Here is a 23,997-nt window from a genome sequence, read left to right as displayed (position 1 = left end):
GGGTTGCTGAGTGAAAAGGGTGAAGGAGAATAAGACGTACAAACTTCCAATTATAAAATAAATAAGTCACAGGGATGTAATGTATAGCATAGGGGATATAGTCAATAATATAACTTTGCACAGTGATAGATGGTTATTAGACTTATTGTAGTGATCACATCATAAGGTATATAAATGTCAAATCATTACTTTGTACACCTGAAACTAATATTGTATACCAATTATACTTTAATAAAAAAATTAAATATTCATACATAACTTTTGAATATTTTTTAGGAATAGCTCTAATAGTTACAATGTGCATTCGATTATTTGGTTGTAGAATGCCAAAATATTAAAATTAAGTCTTGAGAAGTTTTTATTGAGTAAGTCAATAATCCTTTGACATTTCAGGAGTCTCAGATATTGAAGCTGTTTTAAGAGAAAACTCTACATTGTTTCTCCTCTATTTTAGTTACCTAGACCCAAGAACAGCCTAGAGTGTTCTAATTGCTTAGCTTCCAGAGCTGCCATGGCAGCCAATCCCTGTTATGTTACAGAAAACAAAGTGTTCTTATGTTTTTGGAAAGCTGAATTCAAGTTCTTTTCATGGTACACTGTGTTTGCATTATATTTCCTTCATGTTATTTTAGATAACAAATTGATTTAAATAATATTGCCCGCTGTGGACGACAGCATGGATTTCGAATGCCAGACTGCTGAACTTTGGATTAATTTTCTCATTCAGTGATAACTCATTTCCTGTTTCTTTAGCAAGCATTTTAAAATATCTTCATTTAGCTTTCTATTGAAGAAGGTATGGGTTGGTGAAGAAAGCGCACAAAGAGAGTTCCTAAACAAAGAAATGTTATTGGAAGGAGAAAAGGAAAAGATTTAAACTGCGATACAAAATGGAAATGCTCTAAAAATAAGAGACAAAGTATTGCAATTTTATTGTGGTCTATAGAAAATCGACCAAAATGTAAAATTACATTATTTGAGTCTAGGAAGGAAGGAAGATTATCAAAAGTACTGCTTGCAGGTATACATCTATTAGTAAGAAACTGACCTGCTACATTCAGATAAAAACTGGGGAAGGGACTTCAAATACATGCTAATCATTTGCCTGAGCCCTTGATAGAATTCCCAGGGCAGCTTTTCCGGGTTTGTACATGTCCCACATAACCTATACTTTGAAACAGACTCCAAATTCTCTCCAGCTCATAATTACAGGAAACAGCCAACTATGTAACTTCAGTGTCTTAGCCACAAATTGATGTCTTTTTAATAGATACATCTGTTAAAGAACATATACTATTCAGGAGACCATAGACACAAACTTCATTTAAAAAATAAATCTTAGTTTGGGTCTCTTGGGATTAGGACAGTGGTGAAAGGATTCATGAGTCCTAATGACTACAATCTAGAAAGCAATCTGGCTGGAAAAGGCATCAGGCTAGAAAAAAAGAAGAAGAAAAAAAAAGAGGTTTCTTCTTTCTTTCCTTTCCAGGTTATTTTGGGTTCAGGTTCCATTGGACTCCCTATGATGAAAGAAATCTAAGTGGATATTAATTACCTTGCAAAGCTGAGGGCACAATTTTCTTCCCCTATCAGATTATTCTAATATTCTTATCACCATTTCTGAAGGACTTCCATGCTGTTCTTTGTTCATTAACTCCAAGCAGTTAATGTTTTTTAAACTTTAATACAGCAAAGGAGCTCTTATTAGAAGAAATCTTAGGCTTTGATATAACGGGTTATATTAAAATAAATCTGAGCCCACAAGTTCTTTCTTTTGGCAGCTTGAATGTTGGTGTTTGGAATTTTCTTAAAATGAGACCCAACAGTACGGGCTGCAGGAAAGTATCTGTATATAGTTCTTGATGTCAAACATGGGGGAAGAGAAAAAATGGGTACCTTGGAGAGAGGAAGAGTGGAAGTAGTAAAAATAATAATATAAATAGGCAAGTCTGAGTGAACAATTAGAAGAGATGATGCCCTCCAAAGCATTTTCTTCTTCCCTTTCCGGCATCCCATACCCTTCCTTGGTCTGTTCCATAGGAACACTGTCTTCACATTACACCTGGCAGTTCTGGTGGGTCCCTGCCTCAAACTCAGATTTTTTCCCTGTCCTTTCTTCTCCCCAATAACACTACACTAACCATAATATACATTCCTCTCTCCAAATAAAAATTTATTTTCACCTAAGGTCTTGTTTCAGGTGCAAAAAGGAAAAGAGACTGATATCATTAACCTGAAATACCTGTATTATGCCTGAATTTGCAATGTAATTTGTGCATTTATAAATCTCTAAATATGATATTTCATATATTGATGTGTGGATTGGGGGGTTTGAGAGGGTTAGAGGAGAGATTTCCTGCCACTCTCTATATTCATTTCTTATTCTGCCTATATGTGATAGCAGCTTTGTTGCAAGTCACATGGTTCCTGAAAATGACAAGTCCATGATAAATTTTATTTGCCAAGCTGAATTATAGAGTGTGGACTGGGGTATAGGATGGGACAAAGCCTTTCACTGATTTTCCACTGCATACACTATTTCTCCCTGATTTCTTTTCCATAGAATTCATAAAATGGAGGGATCCCAGATGCTTTGCTTTTCCTCTTATTCAATTTTCCATTTTGATTCCTAGACCCCAACAAATGGCTCTAGGATGTAAGTGCCAGAAGTTTATGACTTCAACCCCTCCCAAAAACAAAAAAAAAGAAAAAAAAGAAATAATAATAAGAAAAGAAAAAGAAAGAACATACCTGTAGTTTCTATGAAAAACAAATCCATTTATATTTGTATTATGCATATACTTTTAAAGAGTCAATTTCTGCCCATGCCAGGTAGCTCAGTTGGTTACAGCATCATCCTGATACAACAAGATTGGTGGGTTCAATCCCTGGTAAGGACATACAAGAATCAACCAATGAATGCATAAATAAGTGGAACAACAAATTTCTCTCTCTCTCTTAAAATCAATAAATTAAAAAATTCAATTCCTCTCTAATACACTAGCATATTAATCTTTGTGTCTTTGTGTAGGTAATAAGGATATGTCATCTGTTCAATTGTTTGCATTAAGCATAGTTGATTCTTTCCATTTATCTATTTTGGGCTCTCTCACTCAAAAAGGTTATGACAAGATGGAGTAAAAAAAAAGATGGAGTGAAATATTAATACAAAAAGGGAAGTTCACAGATATCAACTTGCTTTTAAGTCATAATTTTTTTCAGATTTCTCAAGTATATCAACAATAATTTTCTTTACTTTCTAATGCACTTTTCACTCCTCCTTCCTCCTACATACCTAACTACTGCTTCTCATCTTTACCCACACCTTGCAAGCAGTTCACATGTTTGGAACTGTTTTGGTGTAAACAGAGCAGATAGGCTGGATGTGGTGTGGCTTGAGAATAATTTCTCTATGGGGAGATCTGGTGCTTGTCCATCTGGAAGGGGCAATTTTTATATAGGCATTTATAGTCATACTAGAAAGTCAATGTTTTTACTTGCTCCTTTGATCTCTAAAGTAAATGGATCCATTTCCAAACAGCAATATAGAATAACAGCCTGCTAGCCCATTTTTTTAAAAAAACAGTATGACCTTCAAATTATGTGCCATCCAGTTGAGAGAAATAATTTTCAGGAAAGTCACAACGAGGTGATATTTCATCCCTCCTCTCCTTCAGATACTTATAGTAATCATTTCTTATTTGCTCCCCTGTTTCCATTCCCCATCCTAACAGGACTTGAATTTCTCAGTCATGAGATTTGGTGGAACTGACTCCACTTCCAGCTATATCTCCAAGAGGACCTATATTGGATTAAGTCAATCAGTGTATCTTCTCCCTCTGGAGACAATATTTTTGGCCCAGAGATAAGCATATGAAAAATTGAACTATTTATATTTGAAGAGACACTTGCTGAGGGTTTCTGAGAAAGAAAATTTTCTCTCAATTCTATAGAAGATACATAAAATGATGTTCTCTCTCACACACTAAATATGAACAAAGATGCTTATAAACCTAGGAGCTACCAGCAGCCATATTTAGATTTAGAATGAGTCTGTTTTAGAATGAAATTGACATCATGGAAATAAAAGTAGAAAGTATGATTTAAAAGGGATATTCCTTTGTCATTGACCTGCTAAATCAACCCTTGCTTGAAGCATTACCTGCCTCTAGAATTTGTTATATGTGCCAAAAATGTGTCTTTATTTTTTAAACCAGTGAGAACTATGTTGTTCTTACTGTTGTTGTTACTTCCAGCTAAAAGCAAATTAACTGAAACAGTATTCTAAGGTAAATTATGGACAAAACTTGAAACAGAGACACAGTAACTACACAAGCTTTGCTTCTACACAGTCACCTTCACTGAGATTAATTTTAATGGTATCAACACAGCTTTTATCATGGACTTTTACTTTTTAAATTATAATATGAATATCCTTCTACATTTTCTATAAAAATGTCCCCCAAAGACACCACCGATTACATTACTCACTCATCCTTATATTAGGTCCTACACGAGAGGACTGTTAGAATTTAACAGCACAACGATCCATATTGATCTTCTTTCTTGAAGAATCACTGTATAAGCTCTTTTCTCATAATCTGAACTATGGCATTCATCGTATTTGTTTGTATACTGACTATTATGAAGATATGAGCCAAATAAGATTAATTTTATAGCATTTTAAAGGGTTTCTTGTTTCCAACCTTGACCCATTTTAACTTATACTCAACATAGCAGCCACAGTTATCTTCAATATAACTCAAATCACTTCACCCCTCTGCTCAAAGGTCTCCAATAGAGGTTCAACTTGTGCTTAGTGTGAAAAAAACCTCAAGAGAATATTGCTCCCACTTAATACTGAGAAAAGGCTGAATAACTACAAAATGATCATTTTTCTTGAGCCCATCAGAAAGCTGAGGTCTCAAGGCAGAAGACTTGAGAGAACACTCCCTCTGTAGTCAGTCATATAGGAGGTGATTGGATTCCATTTAGGGACAACAGTTAAAACAGCATCTCATTCTTTGGATCTTTTTTCATATGAAGTAAATTTCTGAGGCCACTTGGGAGGGGCAGAAAACACCCTTGTTCCCAAGGTTCAAGCAAAGACCAATTACATTGGGATAAAGGTAGAAGTGAATCATTCTTTCTCTGAGGAAGGGATAGGAAACAGTCCTATTTCAAGAACACAAAAACAGATATGCTATTTCTGGAGAATGGAAGAAACAGAAACTCTATGCCCCTAAGGGAGGGACAAAGAGCACTCTTGGGTCCAGGATCTTATACCAATACAAGGCAGAAAGGAAGAAACTCCCATCCAAAACCTGTTATAGATACAAGGCAGAATTTGACTAACACAAAGGAAGTGGGGAAGTAATGCTGTTGAAAGACTGAGGCTGGACCAGGAGAACCCAGAAAAACCCCAGTCCCTATGACAAGTCTAGAATTGATGAACAACAAAAGCCTTTCTTTTTCATCACACTGGTGGAGGGAAAAGTGCTTGTACAGAGATCTCTTCTGTGGAGCATAGAGTGAAGCACAAACACTAAGGACAAGGTAAAAGCAGTACTCTGCTAACTGATGCCTGTGGTTTGCTTAAGGGAAAAATAGCAACAAGTAAACCAAATTACCTCATTTATATGTGGGATATAAAACTGAAAGCAACAAATGAACAAACAATAAAAACAAACAAAAAAAACCCCTCAGACACAGACAACAGTATGGTGGTTACCAGAGAGAAGGGGGGTTGGTAGTAAAGGGTAAAGGTGGACAAATATATGGTGGTGGAAGATGACTTGATTTTAGGTGGTAGCCATGCAATGCAATATATAGATCATGTATCATAGAAATGTACACTTGAAACCTATATGATCTTATTAGACAATGTCACCCCAATAAATTTAATTAAATAAAAATCAAGGCTGGTCATTTGTCTAGTAAAGTAATAATGAGCCATCGTTCGATTCAGATAGTTTATTACTTCCATACAACTGCAAGATCAGCCAAAGGTGCCAGGTCCCTGTTTCCCTTGTCCCACAGGACAATAATGACACAAAAAGTTCAGACGGCTGTAACACAAATGGTGAGATGCACTCTATCCTATGGTGTACCCAATTAGTTGTATATCCTATAGCTCTGCTCTAAAGAGGGAAAGACAGAATGCCTCATAACTCATCAGTTTTGTGTTTATACACTGCCAATGAACAATCTTAAAAGGCAATCTAGAAAGCAATTCCATTTATAACAGCATCTAGAAGAATAAAATGCTTAGGAACAAATTTAACCAAGGAGATGAAAGACATGTACACTGAAAGTAAAAAATATGATGAAATTAAAGACAAGGTTTTATGTATAAATATGTTTATCACAATGCTTTTTAAATATGCATATAGTTTTTTTTCTAACTTTTAAATAACAAATGTAAGGAATATTGAAAAGTATAGAATAACAAATATTACGCACAAATATTCCATGTAGAAACAACCAGTGTTTAAATGTTGGTGTATTGTTTTTCATTTTTATTACTATAAGTGTCTTTTTCTCATAAAACTAATTATATATATGTGATGCCTTAAATTTTGCTTTCCTCAAATAGCATTATTAGCATCTCCCCATTACATTACATGTTGTATCTTCTCATGGGGAAAAGGGGAGGGGTCTCTCTGGATCCCTTATATAAGAGTATTAATCCCATTCATGAGATCTCTTCTCTCATGACCTAAGCACCTCCCAAAGTCCCCATCTCCTAATATGATTGCATTGGGAATGAGGATTTCAGCATATGAATTTTGGGGGAGCACAGATGTTCAGACCATAGCAATATAGACAAACTCCATTATCTAATATCAAAAGTGGGAAGAAATACACCAAAATATCAACAATTATTATATAGTGTATATATGGTTGGATTACATGTTTTCCTTTGTATTTCTTCTATATTTTGCAAGCTACATTAAGTAGTATACATTACTTGCATGTTTTTTAGTTACTAAGAAAAATCAATTTTCTAATAGCTCAAAGGAACTTAAAGTGGGAATGGACTCAGGTGAAAAAGATTTCTTGGAGTTTTAATTGACACAAGATTAATATAAAAGAACTCCAAAGTAAGGGTGCCAGCATAATCAAGTGAGGGCCTGACTATGTGAACTTGCTATCCAGGAATCTACATTAACAGAAATATAGTCTCCCATTCATGGATAGCAATAGTTCACACATTTTTGTAATAGTTAACAAACACTATGTTGCATTTGGTTTTGGGTTCTGTATTTTAAAGAGTATTGACAAGCTGGAAAGCATTCAGAAAAGGTTTACCAGAGTAGTTAGGATTCAATTTATGTATGTATGTATGTATGTATGTATGTATGTAAAATGGTGAAAAGGATGAAGGATGCTAATCAAGACAAGACTAAGAAGGAAATTCATTTTAAAATATTTGAATACTGTCTTAGGCAAGAGGCTGTTTTCTGTCACCCAAAAACAAAACAAAACAAAACAAAAGAGACAGACATAAAACAAAAGCTAGAGAAACAAATTTCACTACAGAAACTAGATGGTGAACTGTCAGGATCACTATAAAAAGATGCCTGCTTTAAATGGCAAGGTAGATTGGATGATCCAAAATGTTTATTTCAACCTTAAGATTCTCTGACTCTGAGATTATCTGATCACCTTAATTTACCACCACATACTTTTCGTTATCATTTACTATCAGTCAGAACATGACAATTCATATTTGACTTACTTATTCATATGACATTTAAATCTGTTTTAGGCTAAAAATTTTAATATCTATATGATGAAAAATGTGTATACCAATACTACAAAAGAGTTTTCAAAAGAACAAAAAATTAAGTTTAAAATGTTTTTAAATTTCATAACAAAAAGCTCTGCAGAGTCATTCAGATAATGGTATTTCAATTAGTGTAATAGATATTTATTATTATTCTAATTCTGTATGCATGACAGAAAATATGAATTACAGACAAAACTCATAGTAAAATAACATCACTGTGGTATCAAAGGCCATGGTTACTCTCATAATTCATAGAGAGAAAATACCATTATGATTTAAGAATTAAATGTCACTCAAACCTTTTTTATTATGATGAAGGATGTGTAATTATACTTCTTGAAAAGCATTCAATCTAATGACATTAGAGAATATAAAGCAAAACAAGGCTTCTACCAATGAGAACTTGAGTTATTTATCAAATTGACATAAAACTTATATGCTCAGATCAGAACTGTGTCTGTTTTGTCAATGTGTAGCCCAGATGACAGGTTCATTTTGAGTCATTTCAAAGCTTATTCAACTACTTATGAGCATTACTGAATACTAATAGATATCAGGATAATCCCAGGATGGTTGGATATAGCCAGGTCAGCCACTGTTAAAATAGAAATTCTGATGTCCTAAGCTAAGTTGGACACATTAATTCATTTATTAATCATTAACTATGTTTTTAATATTTTCCATCTAGACCTAAAGATAGTACAAATCTGTTGTCCCTGCTATTACATACTTTACAGTTTAATCAACATTAAAAGATTTATGCACAAATAAGTAATTCAGAGTACCAGGTGATAAAAGCCACAAAATAGAGGGAAATTAAATTGTTTTGGAAGTTCAGAGGAGGGAAATATTGCTTTTGGTTAGGAAGAATATGAAGGAAATGGTATTTGAGTTAAGCTTAAAAAAGATATTTAGGATTTAGACATGTAGAGATAGGAGGACAAGACAGGAAGATACTCTAGGAGAAAGACTATGACACATGGACACACATAAACTGCTGAGAAGTAGAAAGCATATTTAGTAACTGAATACTGCTGCATGGCTGAAGTGAATAACAGGAAGGAGTGTACTGACAGATAAGACTGGAATGATAAGTTGGAAGCTTACTCAGAGTGGGGAGTGGGGTGCCTAGAGTGCATTGCTAAACCAATCAAAAATTGTTTGGTACTGAGGAATTGGACGATTATTAACAATAGACTATTTCACTTCCCAGAAATGGCTTCACTGTATGTCTGGCAGGAGGGGTAGATGGGCAAATGTTCTTCTTTCATAGGCTACCAAGCACTTCTTATTGGCTTCAGTTCTTATCCAAGTATAGCATTGATTTTTGAGGGAGCTCAAAGACTAACTAGAGTGAACCTAAATCTCTCTGCTGAGGAGAGATTTAGTTTGCTTCTTTCTCTCCAGGCTCTAGCACTTTTACTTGACATGGCCACGTACAATGATTGTTGAGTGGAATAGTATGTGTGAGCTCAGGGAAAGGAAAATGACATTAACATGAGATTAAGTATGATTGGCAGAAAGGGAAATCTTCAGCCAAAGAAACTAATTTACTGTATGACTTTGAATAATGTGCTTTGTCATATTATCCATGTTTGTTCCCTTTAATGAATATAGGTAGCTGACAGATGCCTATATTTTGATCCAAGAATAAAAATAAGACTGAGATCTAACTTTACAGCAGTTATCTTAGATGTAGTCAATTTCTGCTTCAACTAATTTCTGCATTTGACATGTTGATAAGACTCCTCACCAGAGATGTTGGGCTTGAATTAATAATATATGTAAAGGCTATGATACACCATTCACAGAGATAACATAGGCAATAAATAATGGTAATAAAATTGCAAAGCAAGAAGCAGGTTGATTACCTTTAACAAATAGATATTGAGCACTTAACTTTTTGCCTCCCTTAGGTTGTGGGGTACAGCAATTAAAAGGATCTTGATAAAGTGACTATAAATTTATTGTTGAATCCAGAACACTTTTGAGAAAAAAAAAAAGAAAAAGGCATGACTATTAAATTGTAATGCTAAAACAAATGGTAAACAAGGGCTGCCCTGAAAAAACAAATGTACTGTGATTCTAGATTTTTAAAATATGGTCAGTAGTTTGATGGAATTGGCATGTCAAATCTCAGTGTACAAAATGGCATATGACCAAATACAAGATGATGTGAGTTGATTTTTAGAGAGAGAAGAAAGGAGAGGGAGAAGGAGAAACAAACATCCCTGTGAAAACACATCATCAATCAGCCGCCTCCTACATGCCCCCCACCAGGGATTGAGCCTGCAATGTGAACATGTACCCTGAACTAGAATTGAACCGGCAACCTTTCAGTGCATGCCCAACCAATTGAGCTACATCGGCCAGAACAAGATATGTGAGTTGTAAAAAAAAATAGAGTTGAAATTTGAACAGATGAGAAACTTTTCTACTTCTAATTACAGCAGTCCCTTTAACATTTCCTGCAATGCTGGTTTGGTGGTGATAAATTCCTTTAGTCTTTTTTTTTTTTTTTTTTTGTCTGGGAAGCTCTTTAATTCACCATCTATTTTTAATGATAGCCTGATAGCCTTGCTGGATAAAGTAGTCTTGGTTTCAGATCGTTGTTTTGCATTTCCTTGAATACTTCATGCCATTCCCTTCTGGCCTGTAGAGTTTCTTATGAGAAGTCAGTTGACAGCCTTATGGAGGCTCCTTTGTAAGTAACAGATTACTTTTCTCTTGCTGTTTTTAATATTCTCTTTTTGTCTTGAATTCTTGGCATTTTAATTATGATGTGTCTGAGTGTGGGCCTCTTTGGGTTCTTCTTGCTTGGGACTCCCTGTGCCTTCTGAACTTGTGTGACTTTTTCCTTGATCAGGTTAGGGAAGTTTTCTGCCATTAGTTCTTCAAACAGGTTTTCTGTTGCTTACTTTAGACCTCTTCTGGCACTCCTATGATGCGAATATTGTTATGTTTCATGTCCCAGAGCTCCCTTAGACTGCCTTCCTGTTTGGATTGATGACTGAATGATTTTTTTCTACCCTGTCTTCACTGATCCAATTCTCAGCTTCCTCTAATCTGCTGTTTATTCTTTCCAATGTATTCTTTATTTCTGCTATGCCATTCTTAATTTCCTTCATAGTTTTCATATCTTTTTTCATGCTGTTGAGCATCCTTACAATCAGTATTCTGAACTTTATATCTGGTAGATTGCTTATCTCCATTTCATTTAGTTCTTTTTCTTGAGACTTCTCTTGTTCTTTATTTGAAGCTTGTGTTTTTGTCTCTCCATTTTGGTTGCCTATTTTGGGTTTGTTTCTATGTATTAGGTAGACCTACTAGGATTCTTAGTCTTTTGGGTGGGTTTCTGGTGCAGGCCAATGTCAGACGCTGTTTGTGACTGGCCTTGAGTATCCTGTTTGGAGCTATAAACAACTCATGGCTTGAAGTCCCCTCTGTTGGGGTTGGGTATGTTTGGACAGGACCAAGATGCACACCAAAGTTGTCTTTCCATAGCCCGGGTCCAGAATCAGAACAGGCAGAGACTCAAAGCACTCTGAAGTCTGCCTCTTCCTGCAGGTTGATTAATCTGATTCTCTTAATGAATCTCAGGCTGTAGAAACTCCACAAGGTAGGGTGAGAGGTTTTCTATCAGGGTGGGTCAATTGCTTCCCCCTCAGGCAAAAGCTGCTTGGAAGATAAATGTCTGCCTCTGCAGTATGGGGGAATGACTCAGTGCAAGAATCAAGAGGGGGTGCCCCCTGAGCTCTATCTCCAGAGCCCACAACCCTTGATTCTCCTCACACAGCTCCAGTCCACTCTGACCGCCCTCTGCAGGACCCCAAGGTGAGTGACTACACACGAACCTTTGTGTGTTGGCTCTTTAAGAGGGTGCCTGCATTTCCAGCCATCTCTCCCTGGCAGACAGAAATGAGGCTGCTTTTCACAGCCAGATGTCATGTGGGCACCTTTCTCAGTTCTGGTGCTCTTAACTGGGAAGCCCAGGCATGGGTTTAGGCCCCAGAGTCCTCAGTGGGAACCCCCCACAGCTGAGATATCCCTCTGGACCTTCAGCTGCTGCCTGTGGGAGCCCAGCCAGCCCTCTTGTGCCTCCACACTTCCTACCAGTCTCTATATGGTCTCCACTTTTCCTCCTTGGTTATGAGGGTGCTCTCCAGCTTGTCTTCAATTGCAGTTGATTATTCAGGATGGTTTTTCTATATTTTAGTTGTAATTCCAGTTTGGTCCTGGGAGAGTGTCAGTGGAGCTTTCATTCAGTCCACTGCGATCTTTAATCTCTCAGATGACACATTTTTGACTAGGCATAGACATCAAGGTAAAGGAGAGGTAGAAGCTGGAAGAATACTTTAATTAAAAGTGTAAAGGTAGAGGTGAGTTGGATATAAGAGGAAACCTGAGGAAGTATGCCTGACAACAGTCTATGCTTATTTTAATGGAATGAATATCTGAGTAGAATTTTTTTAAGGATGATTCCATTGACTACCACTGGCTCACTTTGAAAAGGCATTCTTAAAAGATAACACTACTTACTTCTCCTTGTAAGAAGTGATTTCCCTCTTTAGAAAACCAACTCCAATTACGGATTCATGCATATCAGGCTCAATAGGCAGGGGTATGATTACATCAAAAAGTGGTATGCAGTGTGTGCACTTTAAAATTACTAGGAGAATAATAGTTTGCAATCTCTATGTAAATCAGTAAGCTTTTCTGCCTCTATCACTCCCTCCCAGCATGGCAGGAAAAGTGCAAACCTAATCCCTTTGGAAAGAAAATGGCTGATGAAATATTAATAAAGATTACTAACAAAGTAAATACTGTGACTCAGGTTTAGAAAGCTGTGGGATCTAGGTGGTGAACAGATTTATTCAGCAATAGGGCAAGTTATTCAGATGTTTTAAAGCTGATGGCAGCACCTCTGTAAACTGCAGGGAGACTTTGGGTGTCAGGCTGCGTAGGGTATGGGAGGGAAGCATTTGAAAGAAGGAAGTTATTTTACTAGGGTTATATAGTAGGCAAAAGGAAGGGAAATTTCAATGAAAAGCTCACAGCATATTCACACAGTAGCATGGAAGCCTCCATTTTCTCCTTAAAATGATCACATTTCTCTCAGGTTTGCCTTTATGATCATCAAAGTAATTGATTTAAGCCATACACTTTTCTCAGTATAAATCTGCAATGCTGAGGCTTTCAGATCACATGCACATGTGAGTTGCTAATGTGGATTTTCGTTTTTAAAGCAAATAGTAAGACTTGAACATTTCCAGTGTTAGGTGAAACAAGGTCATTTAGAGACAACTTTACCCATTTTCCAGATTTCTCTTTTCGACTGTCTTAGCTTGAACGCTATAACAAAATGTTATTACCGGTGGCTTAAACAACAGATATTTATTTTCTCACAGTTCTGGAGGCTGGAGGTTTGAGATCAAGATGCCATCATGGTTAGGTTCTGGTAGAGCCCCCTTCCTAACATGCAGACAACCACCTTCTCACTGTGTGCTCACCTGGTCTTTCCTTGGTGTGTGTATGTAGAGAGAGGGAGCTCTAGTGTCTCTTCCTCTTCTTATCAGGACACTAATCTCATTACAGGGGCTCCACCATCATGACTTCATCTAATCACTTCATAAAGGCCCACTTCAAAAATTCTATCACATTGAGGTTTAGGGCTTTGACAAAGAAATTTGGGGGGCACACAAACATTCAGACCATAAGCAAGATTTATCAGGCATCAGACTCTTGGAGAAAGGTCAGAAGGGAACTGCTGTCTCTTAAAAGTAGATCAGCACATGTCTTATCTTCCCCAACCTTTTCTAAACTCAAGGGTTATTTACCTCTGCCAAGACAGAGGGAGACTAAGATTGGGGGTGAGATAATGGCAGAGGGAGAGAGAGAGGGGGGGGGAGGGAGAGACTGAGTGCTGGTTCTAGCAGGGTAACTATCATGTTCAACAAGCTGAGGGACTTATGTTCAACACAGATATCCAAAGTAGCCACTGCATATGATGTCTAGTAATCCCCCAAGTTTTTCAAGGGTGGTTTAGGGGTGGGGAATTGCTACATATGAATCTGTAGTATCTTAGTCCTTTCAAGCTGCTATAGCAGAATGTCATAGACTGGGTGGCTTATAAACAACAGAAAGTTATTTCTCACAGTTCTGGAGGTTGTGAAGTCCAAGATCAGGGCACTGGCAAATTCAATGTCTAGTGATAACCCACTTCTTGGTTCAAAGATGGTCATCTTCTTGCTGTGTCCTCACACGGTAGAAAGGGTAAGAGAGCTCTCTGGGGCCTCTTGTATAAGGGCACTAATCCCACCCATGAAGTCTACACTCTCATGACCCAATCACCTCACAAAAGCCCTAATACCATCACATTGGGGAATAGGATTCAACATACAAATTTTAAAGGAACACATTCAGTCTATAGCATGTGGTATTCAAGTTGTGCTCTTGTTACCTTCTTCCTCGCCTCGAGGAAGGTCCTCTCATTATCATTATTTCAACTCCACCACATGATAAATAGGCCATGTGCCAAAGGAGACATTATTCACATGAGTAAATTTCATCATTAATGGAAAGATAAAATTGGATTTCACACATTAGTCGGGAGATATACCCATTTCTATAAATGAGAAATTTGAGGCCCAGTGAGACTTTCAGTGACTTATCCAAAGTTAAGAAACAAGTTGCCAAGGAAACACAAAGAATAATCCAGGTTTCCTGAATCCTAGCAGAGTTCCTTTCTTCAAAGCCTGCTATTGACCTGAAAGCTTAAAAGACTCCTTGGGCCACCTTTGATAGGTATTCTCCTATAGGCTAGAAAGGTAACTTAGGTCAGTTTTATAAAGGAAAGGGAATTCAGGAAAGATAAGACTGCTGCTGTTTCCCAAAGATTTGCAGTTCAGTTATATCTGTCACAGTGACTAATTCATGGAACAAGGGACACAGGTAAGAGTCCAGAAGGTAGAGTGAGGACATCCTGATTTCAAAATTTTCAAAGACAAAAGAAAAGTTTCATTATAATTTTAAGGGATGTTAGAAGACTATTATGGTACAGTTGCATAGTACCAGTAGATTAAGAGAGCCGAAAAAATAGGCATTCTTTTTTACTCTGAGGATTTAATAAAGAGGGAGACCAAGGGTGTCAAGGTACAAGTATGCACTCTAAAAGACTGACTGAGCTTCATTGTAAAAAATTAATTGCTATCTGTAATGCATTAAATAAATATAAATAGTTTAAAATACTATTGCCTTTACATAACACCATGAGCCTTCCAGAGTATCCCTCATTCAATTAAACTATTGACTTGGGTTAGGACCCTGCTAAGCTATGCAGTTCATATACATTGGCAAAATTCAATTACTGTTCTCTTTTATTGACAAGCACTAAAGACTAAAGAACTAAGAGGGCAACCACCATAAACATGAAGAATGTCAACATCAGAGGTATAAACATGCCCCTAATTAATGAATGTTATAATCATTTACCTCTGGTTTAGGATATTAAATCAAATTAAATTAAATCAGATGTGTACAAAATATAAAATCTAATTTCAACACACACATGCAAATACAAAACAAACAAGTATTTAGATTTCCAGCAGCTTCAACCTGGAACCTAGAAATAGACAAACAAAAAATAAACCTGGAATAGTTCTCAAAAAGCAGTAGAAATATTTCGTCCCTTGCTTAGATTTATTTATATACAAGGAAAATAAGCTTTCTAATTCTTCAATTTTAAGATTAGAAGTAGCAAATTTGAGGCTACAAGCAAGTAAAGGAAGTTGTCACTTCAGGCTGACATACCACAATGAAAAATGACAGACATTTTTGTAGCAATCTAGAGGGTAAAACCTCTATATGCAAGCAATTAAAAGAACTGCAATTTGAGGCTATTTGGAGTACGGATGGCATATCTCAATAAACACCAAGGACATGATAATATGTTACATGGCCTAATATTTTATGGTCATATTGATCCATTTCTTCAGTCATCAAGCAAGATTTTTTATATTATGTTAGATTTTATCATCTTGGATATGAATTTGTATAAAATTAATTTCTTACTGCCTTTCTAAGCATTCAGTTCTTAAAGAAGCAGGTTTAGGTTTTGGAAAATTAACATTTTTAGAATATCTCTGTTGATAATTCTAGATTAAAAGAAATTGTCATGTGTATATATGTGACAGAGAAGAAATGTGGAAGCTTAGTACAAGAAAAGAAATATAACTTGGATGCCTGGATAAACAGAAGCAGGGCCATTTCTAGGCTGTGGGGCAGTGAGACCTGGGTAAGTATTTTTATGGGGCTTCTGACTATAAACAACTTAATTTTAAAGCATATAGTATAAAATCAATGAGCCCATATAAAGTATAGTGCTTTATTGATGAAGATTTAGAATACTGGATATATAAAGTAGATTTAGAATAATAGATAGACAAGATATACTTTTATACTTGTTTATTATACCAAAAAAAAAAAAAATACATGTGAAGAATCTTTGTGTGTCCAGGCATTATTTCTCCCTGTTTAAGTCCAAAAACAATGTCTTTGTACATTTTATTGTCAAATGTGCCATTCCTGGCTAATTTTATATCCCTCACCATGGAAAAAGAAATATATAGCATTGCTGGTATTATTCATAATACCATGGCTCTTCAAAACCAGTTTATTATGAAATAATGTAGTTCTTGCCTCTGTAGTCCCCTAATATAATTTATTTAATGCTGAATATAACATCACTCATGACACTACATCATCCATCCAACTTCTTCTGAATACTGGTTTCTAGTGACTCTATTTAAAGTCATTACCCTGTTGATGATGATCTCAGAGTCTGCAGAAAAAAGTAAGTAATAATTTGTCTTCTGGTCATGTTAAATTTATCATTCAGAATGATGTAGTATAACGATAGAAATACATCTTGCAAACATGTCTTCTTTTGAACTCTTCAGACCATAATCTGTAACAAATAAAATCCATCAGAAAGTCCTGAAAATTCTTCCTCCAAAATCTGACCACTCCTCTCTGTCTCAGCTTCTACAATCCTAATCCAAACCACCATCATTTCTCACTTAGGATACTGGGACTCAATACCCCATAATGGGTTTCCCCAATTCTACTCCTGTTTCTTTATATTCTATCTTAAACAACAGTCAAATATTTTTAAAACATATGAAGCCACATCATTGCTTAAAACTGTCTTATGGCTTCTTATCACAATTTGAATAAAATTCAAATTCTTAACAAAGTGCAAAAACAAAAAAGTCCTGGTGATATGCTCTTGCTTACCTCTCTAACTTTGTTTCCCATCCCACCTCATAGTATGTTACATGCATATTTTTTTGTACACACCACTACACGGCCTTTACTTTCTGTTTCTTCTTTTCCATTCCACAAATCAATCCCTATTATATTCCCTTTGTTTTCTTCATAGCACTCATCATTTACTGAAATTATCTTGCTTATTAAATTGCTTACTGGTTATTTCCTTTCTTTTCCACTAGATGTAAGGTCCATGATAGGATGTTATTTATCATGCCCACTCTGATATTCCCTGTGAATTTAGTGGTAAATTTAGGATTAGGTCCTACATCCAAAGACTCTGTAGAATTCTTCCTTCAAGAGACTTGAATTCTATTTAGACAGATAAGAAACACATTAAGAATAATGCAGCCCTGTTGGGCATGGTTCAGCAGTTGAGCATCGACCTAGGATCCAGGCAATTGGGGTTGGATTCCTGGTCAAGGCACATGCCTGGGTTGCGGGCTCAATCCCCAGTCAGGGGCGTGCAAGAGGCAACCAATCAATGACTCTCTCATCATTGATGTTTCTATCTCTCTCTCCCTCTCCTTTCCTCTCTCTGAAATCAATAAAGATATATTTAAAACACACACACACAACTCACGTACTTATATTCTGAGATATATTAATTTTCTAAAAGGAACACTTCAAAAATAGATTTTCTTCCCATTAGATTCCCAGATTTGATTGTGAACTAGAAAAGGATCCTGGATAAGTTTATTCTCCAATATATTACAATTAAAAGTGGTTTAAGTATATTCAAATTTGTGAGAAAGGGCTCTGAAAATTTCAGGGAGAAAATGATGTTATCATTAATATGCAAACCAGTTCTGTGGTTTGCACCAGTCTGTGCAAAAGACATATGCTGTAAATGCATAGGAAATGAGTTATCAGTTGGATTGTGTGGGCTGCTTACGACAGGAGACAGAGTTGTAAAGAGCTAAGAGAACTTTTTATAAATCTGATTAGGCAAAAAAGACCATAGAGCCTGGCAGATGTGATTCAGAGGTTGATCATCGACCTATGATCCAGGAGATCACAATTCGATTCCAAGTCAGGGCATATGCCCTGGTTGCAGGTTTGATCCCCAGCAGGGAGCATGCAGGAGGCAGCCAATCAATGACTCTCTCTCATCATTGATGTTTCTATCTCTCTCTCCCTCTCCCTCTCCCTTCCTCTCTCTGAAATCAATAAATACATTTTTAAAAAAAAAAAAAAATGAAAGACCATACAAACAATATAATAAACTGTTCTGGGGTATATGCAGCCAGAAACAGAGACCCAAGATAAGGGCAGAAAACATGAGAGAGGGAGAAAAAAAAACATTCTTAGACTCAGACTAACAGAGGCAAAGACAATGGGAGAGACTGTATACTTGCATTAAGAAATCGTATTATGAGATTTTTTTGTGATTTTTACTCAAAATATATCAAAGTTTCTGATGAAGTATTTATGCTGGGTTGTACATTCACATAAATTAGGTGTGCTGAAAATTTCAAATCTTAGGTGGTAGGAACAATGGATTAACTTGTGATTCTGAAACAAGAGAGGAAATCTGTGCTCAGAGCCTTCAGGCTGTGAGATGAAGTGTACCATCTCACCAAAGGCCTGTCTGGCTTCCCAAACTAGGACAGCACATGTACTGAGGTATTTTTAAATATTATGCCATAAGAATACATCACCTTTATAAAGAATAAAATACTAAACATCAATAATTTCACCACCCAGGGATAAGCACCACTAACAATTGGTATTTTTTTTCTTCCACTCTTTATATTCCTGGTTACCAATGCCCCGTATCATCCGATTTAGAGTACAAAATAAGGTCACATCTCTTCTGACATTCAAAGCAATGCAAGTCTGGATCTCATCTCATAATTTCAATCAGTGCTTTTGTTCTCTTAGGCATTGCATTCCCCAATATTTCTCAGAATCCTTATAGTGGGCACAATACTTCTATTGACTACTTGATCCACATTGCACACGATGAGAGGCAGGCAATTTTCCAAATGAAAAACAAATTGCTATTTAAAAGGGTGAATGAATACTGAGTGGTCAGTGGGTGGCCAAAATGAATGTGCACAGTATCTCTATGGGTTCTCAAGAAAAAGACTCAGAATTTCAGGCATTGTATTTTTGAGGTATCACACAGAGGCTGCAACTTTCATCTGAAGAACTAAACTACAAAATACAAATAAAGCAAATATTAAGCACATTTTTACTTTCTCCTTTGGCCTGTTTTGGGGTATATTCTTTCCTTTAAGTATATTTTCCTCCTTCTAATTGTAATTTTTTCTTAAACTGCAATTTAAAAATAAAGTAGGGCTTGAGCTAGTCTCCTTTCAGATGGCTTTTATGAAGCATTAACCACCTTAGTTTGCATTTGTTTTTGACAGTCACTTATTTCCATGGTGATTTAGAGGAGCAGCTGAAAGGAAACAGAAAATGACAGATAATCTTAAGCAAGAGAAGAGGTGAGGACAGAAAGCATTAAAGTAGATTTGCATAAGTGTCATTCAGGATCTGTGACCCAGTATGTTGATGGTAATCAATGCCAATGTTGCCACTATTGAATTACAGTCTCGTATGTAGGGTAAGTGCCAAATCTTCAAATGTGATGCATTGTGGATGCATTATAGAATTCTGGCAGGAATTAGAGCATCTTCACATTTAGAATACACATCCAACTGGTGTCCATCTCATTAATAATTTGGACTTGGGGTCCAACAAAATCCAGTCACCTAGAGCAAAATTGTTAAATCAGTAGCATATAATTGCAGAGTCCACCATTTTTACTTCCATATATGCATCCTCCTTTGTGATGTGCCAAAGACCTTAATAATATCCTCATAATAACTGGGATACCTAGCTGTGGTACAATGTTGGGACTAAGTATATTCCACCCTCCTGAATTTTCTTCATATTGTTCTCTCCTTACAACCATTTCTATGGACATTTCATTCTCCTGAGATCCTCCAACAAAATAGAAGACACTTCCATGAAAATAAAGGAATGTTGTCATGGCAACATTTTGATAGGAGCATGCAATATCTATTATCTTCAACTATTTCTTAATCTCAGAACACTTTGCTCAAATAATGTTTTACAGATTTGCTAGTACTATGAATGTTAACTGCACATGTGTAATTGAGAAATTTGTAGTAAAATTTGTGGACTTGGGAAATGTTCTGATTATAAAAGCAACATATGAACTTTGCAAAATAAAGAAAAAAAGGTGAAATATAGAAAGTATAAAGAAGAAAATAAAGATCATCTATAGCATATCACCAGAAATTAGCCTCTGGTAATATTTTGGTATATATTCTTCAAAACTATACAGGTTGGATGAAAAACCTGAGGTTGAATCTTACATGAACACTGTGGAGATAAAGTAATTGAGTAATGTAATTAAAGCACCTAGCATAATGGCTGGCACACACACCCTAAAAAATGTAACTGTAGCTTGTTAGGTTTATATTTTATGTCTCATTTGATTCCCCATACCAGCACCATAATGTAAATGATATAAAATCAACAGTGTTAAAGACTGAATGTTTGTGTTATCACAAAGTTCATATGTTGAAGTCCTAATCCCAATGTGATGATATTTGGAATTGGGGCCTTTGAGAGGTGATTGGTCATGAGAGTGGAGTCTTCATGAATGAAATTAGTGCCCTTATAAAAGAGACCCCATAAAGTTCTATGGTTTCTTCCACCATGTAAGGATACAGTGACAAAATGGCATCTATGAACTAAGAAGCAGGTCCCAACCAGACACAAAATCTGCCATTGCCATGATTTTGAAGTGTCCAGCCTTATAAACTGTGAGAAGTAAATATTTTTTTGTTTAAACTACCCAGTCTATGATAGTTTTGTTACAGCACTTCAAATGAACTAAGACAAGCAGTATTAGCATTATTTTCTCTATATGTAGACAGTTCTTGTTAAGTATAGAGATTTCCAGGCCTTGAGTACCTAAAGATTTTCAATTCATTACATCTGACTGAGTAGGAACCTGGCCTTTTGTATGTGCCAATAATTTAATACATTAATCTGGTACACCAATTGGAGAACCTTTGCTTTAGAAATATCACTGAATGAATTTTCAAAGGGCATGCTCCAAGCCTTCTGAAAATATCAAATAAAATTCAAAACAATTCACTGTTGGTAGTTATTGGTGGTGATTCTGAGCTATATTGATGCACAGACTTCACAATTCTGGCCCTACACTCAATATTTTTATGCCATGTGCTTATGTCCTTGTATGTGTTCTGTTGTCTTCTACCTATGTGTTGTCCCCAATTCGTGTTCTTTAATAGCAGCCCCAAGAGAGCAAATTTGCATTCTTGATGTTTTTATTTAGCCCCACATTATTTAGCATAATGTGTGGCACCCAGCCACAGATCAATCAATATTATTGACTCACCAAAAGATGAATTTGAAGCAACCAGTAAATACTACATTTTTCCTAAGGGAAAAGAATATGGAATGCAGTTATTTTAAGCCACCTCTTTTGCTTATTGTTGTTGAAACAACCACTTCCCTCTTGGCAGAGTGAAGAATGGCTCCCTCCATCCTCTATCAGATTCATCCTTCTCCAGCCCCTCCTGACTGTAGCCCACAAGTCTCTGGATGACATTATTTTTAACTAGCATAATGTGAGCCATTGCAAAGATTTACAGAAATGGTCCTAAAATTTTTATCTAGTCTATGCTTGGTAAGCCTCTGGGTAACTCACTCAGAAGTTCCTTTCATATTTTCTTCTAGAACCTCTGAAATGACAGAATATCCAGAATTCCCTTAAGCTGCCAATTCTTACACTGCAGTTTTTATTAGTGTGGTCTCTGGAATCAAACTGCCTGGAGTAGAATGCATGCTCTGGCACTCACTACCTGTTTAACCTTGGGCAAGGTTTTAACTTCTCTAAGCATCAGTTTTCTGAGGAAACAGGAACATACAATTGGGTAAATGTAGTCTATTCAATAAATGGTGTTGGGATAATTGGACAGGTATGTGCAAAAAAATGAAACTAGATCGCTTTCTTATACCATATACATGAATAAACTCCAAATGGATTAGACTTAAATGTAAGACTCTAAACCATAAAACTACTAGAAGGAAATACAATCACTAAAATGTTGGACATTTCTCTTAGCAATATTTATTTTTTTCTGGCATATCTCCTCAGGTAAGAAAAACAAAGGAAAAAAATAAACAAATGGGAATACATCAAACCAAAAAGTTTTTGCCCAGCCAAGCAAACAATCAACAAAACAAAAAGACAACGTACTTAATGGGATGAAGATATATGCCAATGATCCATCCAATAAGAGGTTAATATCCAAAATTTATAAAGAACTCATACAACTTAACACCCAAAAAAATCCAATTAAAAAATAAGCAGAGGATCTGAATAGATTATTTTCCAAAGAGGACATGCAGACTGCCAATAGACATATGAAAAGATGCTCAATGTCACTGAGCATAAGAGAAATACAAAACAAAACCACAATGAGATATCACCTCACAACTGTCAGAATGGCCATCATCAATAAATCAATAAACAAGTGTTGGTGAGGGTGTGAAGAAAAGAAAGTGCACATGCACTGTTGGTGGGAATGCAGAATGATGTAGCCACTATGGAAAACAGTATGGAGATTCCTCAAAAAATTAAAACTGGAGCTTCCTTATTACCCAGTAATTTCTTTTCTGAGTATGTATGTGAAGAAACTCAAAACACTAATTAGAAAGAATATATGAACCCCAATGTTCATTGCACTGTTAGTTACAATAGCCAAGAAATGGAAGCAACATAAATGCCCATTAATAGCCAAGTGAAAAAAAAAAAAAAAAAAGCTATGATCATATAGACAATGAAATATTACTTGGCCATAAAAAGAATGAAATCTTAACACTTGAGACAGCATGGATGGAACTTAGAGGTTATTATGCTAAGTGAAATAAGTCAGACAGAGAAAGACAAACACCATAAGATTTTACTTATATGTGGAGCATGAAGAGCAGAATAGACTGAACAGACAGGATGGAAACAGACTCATGGATGCAGAGATCAGACTGATGGTTGCCAGAGAGGAGGAGATCGGGGGCTGGGTAAAAAAGGTAAAGGGATTTAGAAGTACAAATTGGCACTGGCTTATGTGACTCAGTTGGTTAGAGTGTCATTTTGTACGCCGAGAGGTTGTGGGTTTGATTCCAGGTCAGGGCACATACCCAGGTTGTGGGTTTGATCCCCAGTCAAGGCATGTATGGGAGGCAACTGATCGATGTTTCACTCTCACATTGATGTTTCTCTCTCTCCCTCTCCCTTCTTTCTCTCTCTAAAATAAATAAAAGCATGTCCTTGGGTGAAGATTTTTTTTAAAAGTACAAATTGGTGGTCACAAAGTTGTCACAGGGATGTAGGGTAGCATAAGGAATATAGTCAGTGATGCTGTGGTAATTATATACAGTGCCAGGTGGGTGCTTGGAATGTTGGGGGGACCACTTTGTAAAATATATGATTGTCTAACCACTATGCTGTACACCTGAAGCTGATAAAAATAATATTGAATTTGAGCTGTAATTGAGAAAAAATGGGAGCATAATATCAATATCCATCCCACAGAGTTTTTGTGGGGATTAAACTTCATAATGCTGGTTAAGAATTTAGCATTGTGATTTACACATGATAAGAACTCTGCAAGTGTTAAGGAAAGATGGTGTTACCTTTGGCAGTGGCAGAACAGTAAGAAATGTGAGACCATGAGAGCTAAGAAATCCCATATGGCTATTTTGACAACACAGGTCTGAGTGGGAAAAAGGTACTAAATCTGGAGTCCCAGCAATCCAACTACTGAAAGGGAACCTGATAGAAAGGTGAAGGTCTAGCTTTGCTATTA

The sequence above is a fragment of the Miniopterus schreibersii genome (assembly GCF_964146895.1).
Source record: "Miniopterus schreibersii genome assembly, chromosome: X".
NCBI classification, from domain to species: domain Eukaryota; kingdom Metazoa; phylum Chordata; class Mammalia; order Chiroptera; family Miniopteridae; genus Miniopterus; species Miniopterus schreibersii.
The sequence above is the reverse complement of the archived record's forward strand: the minus strand, read 5'-3'. Positions refer to the sequence as shown.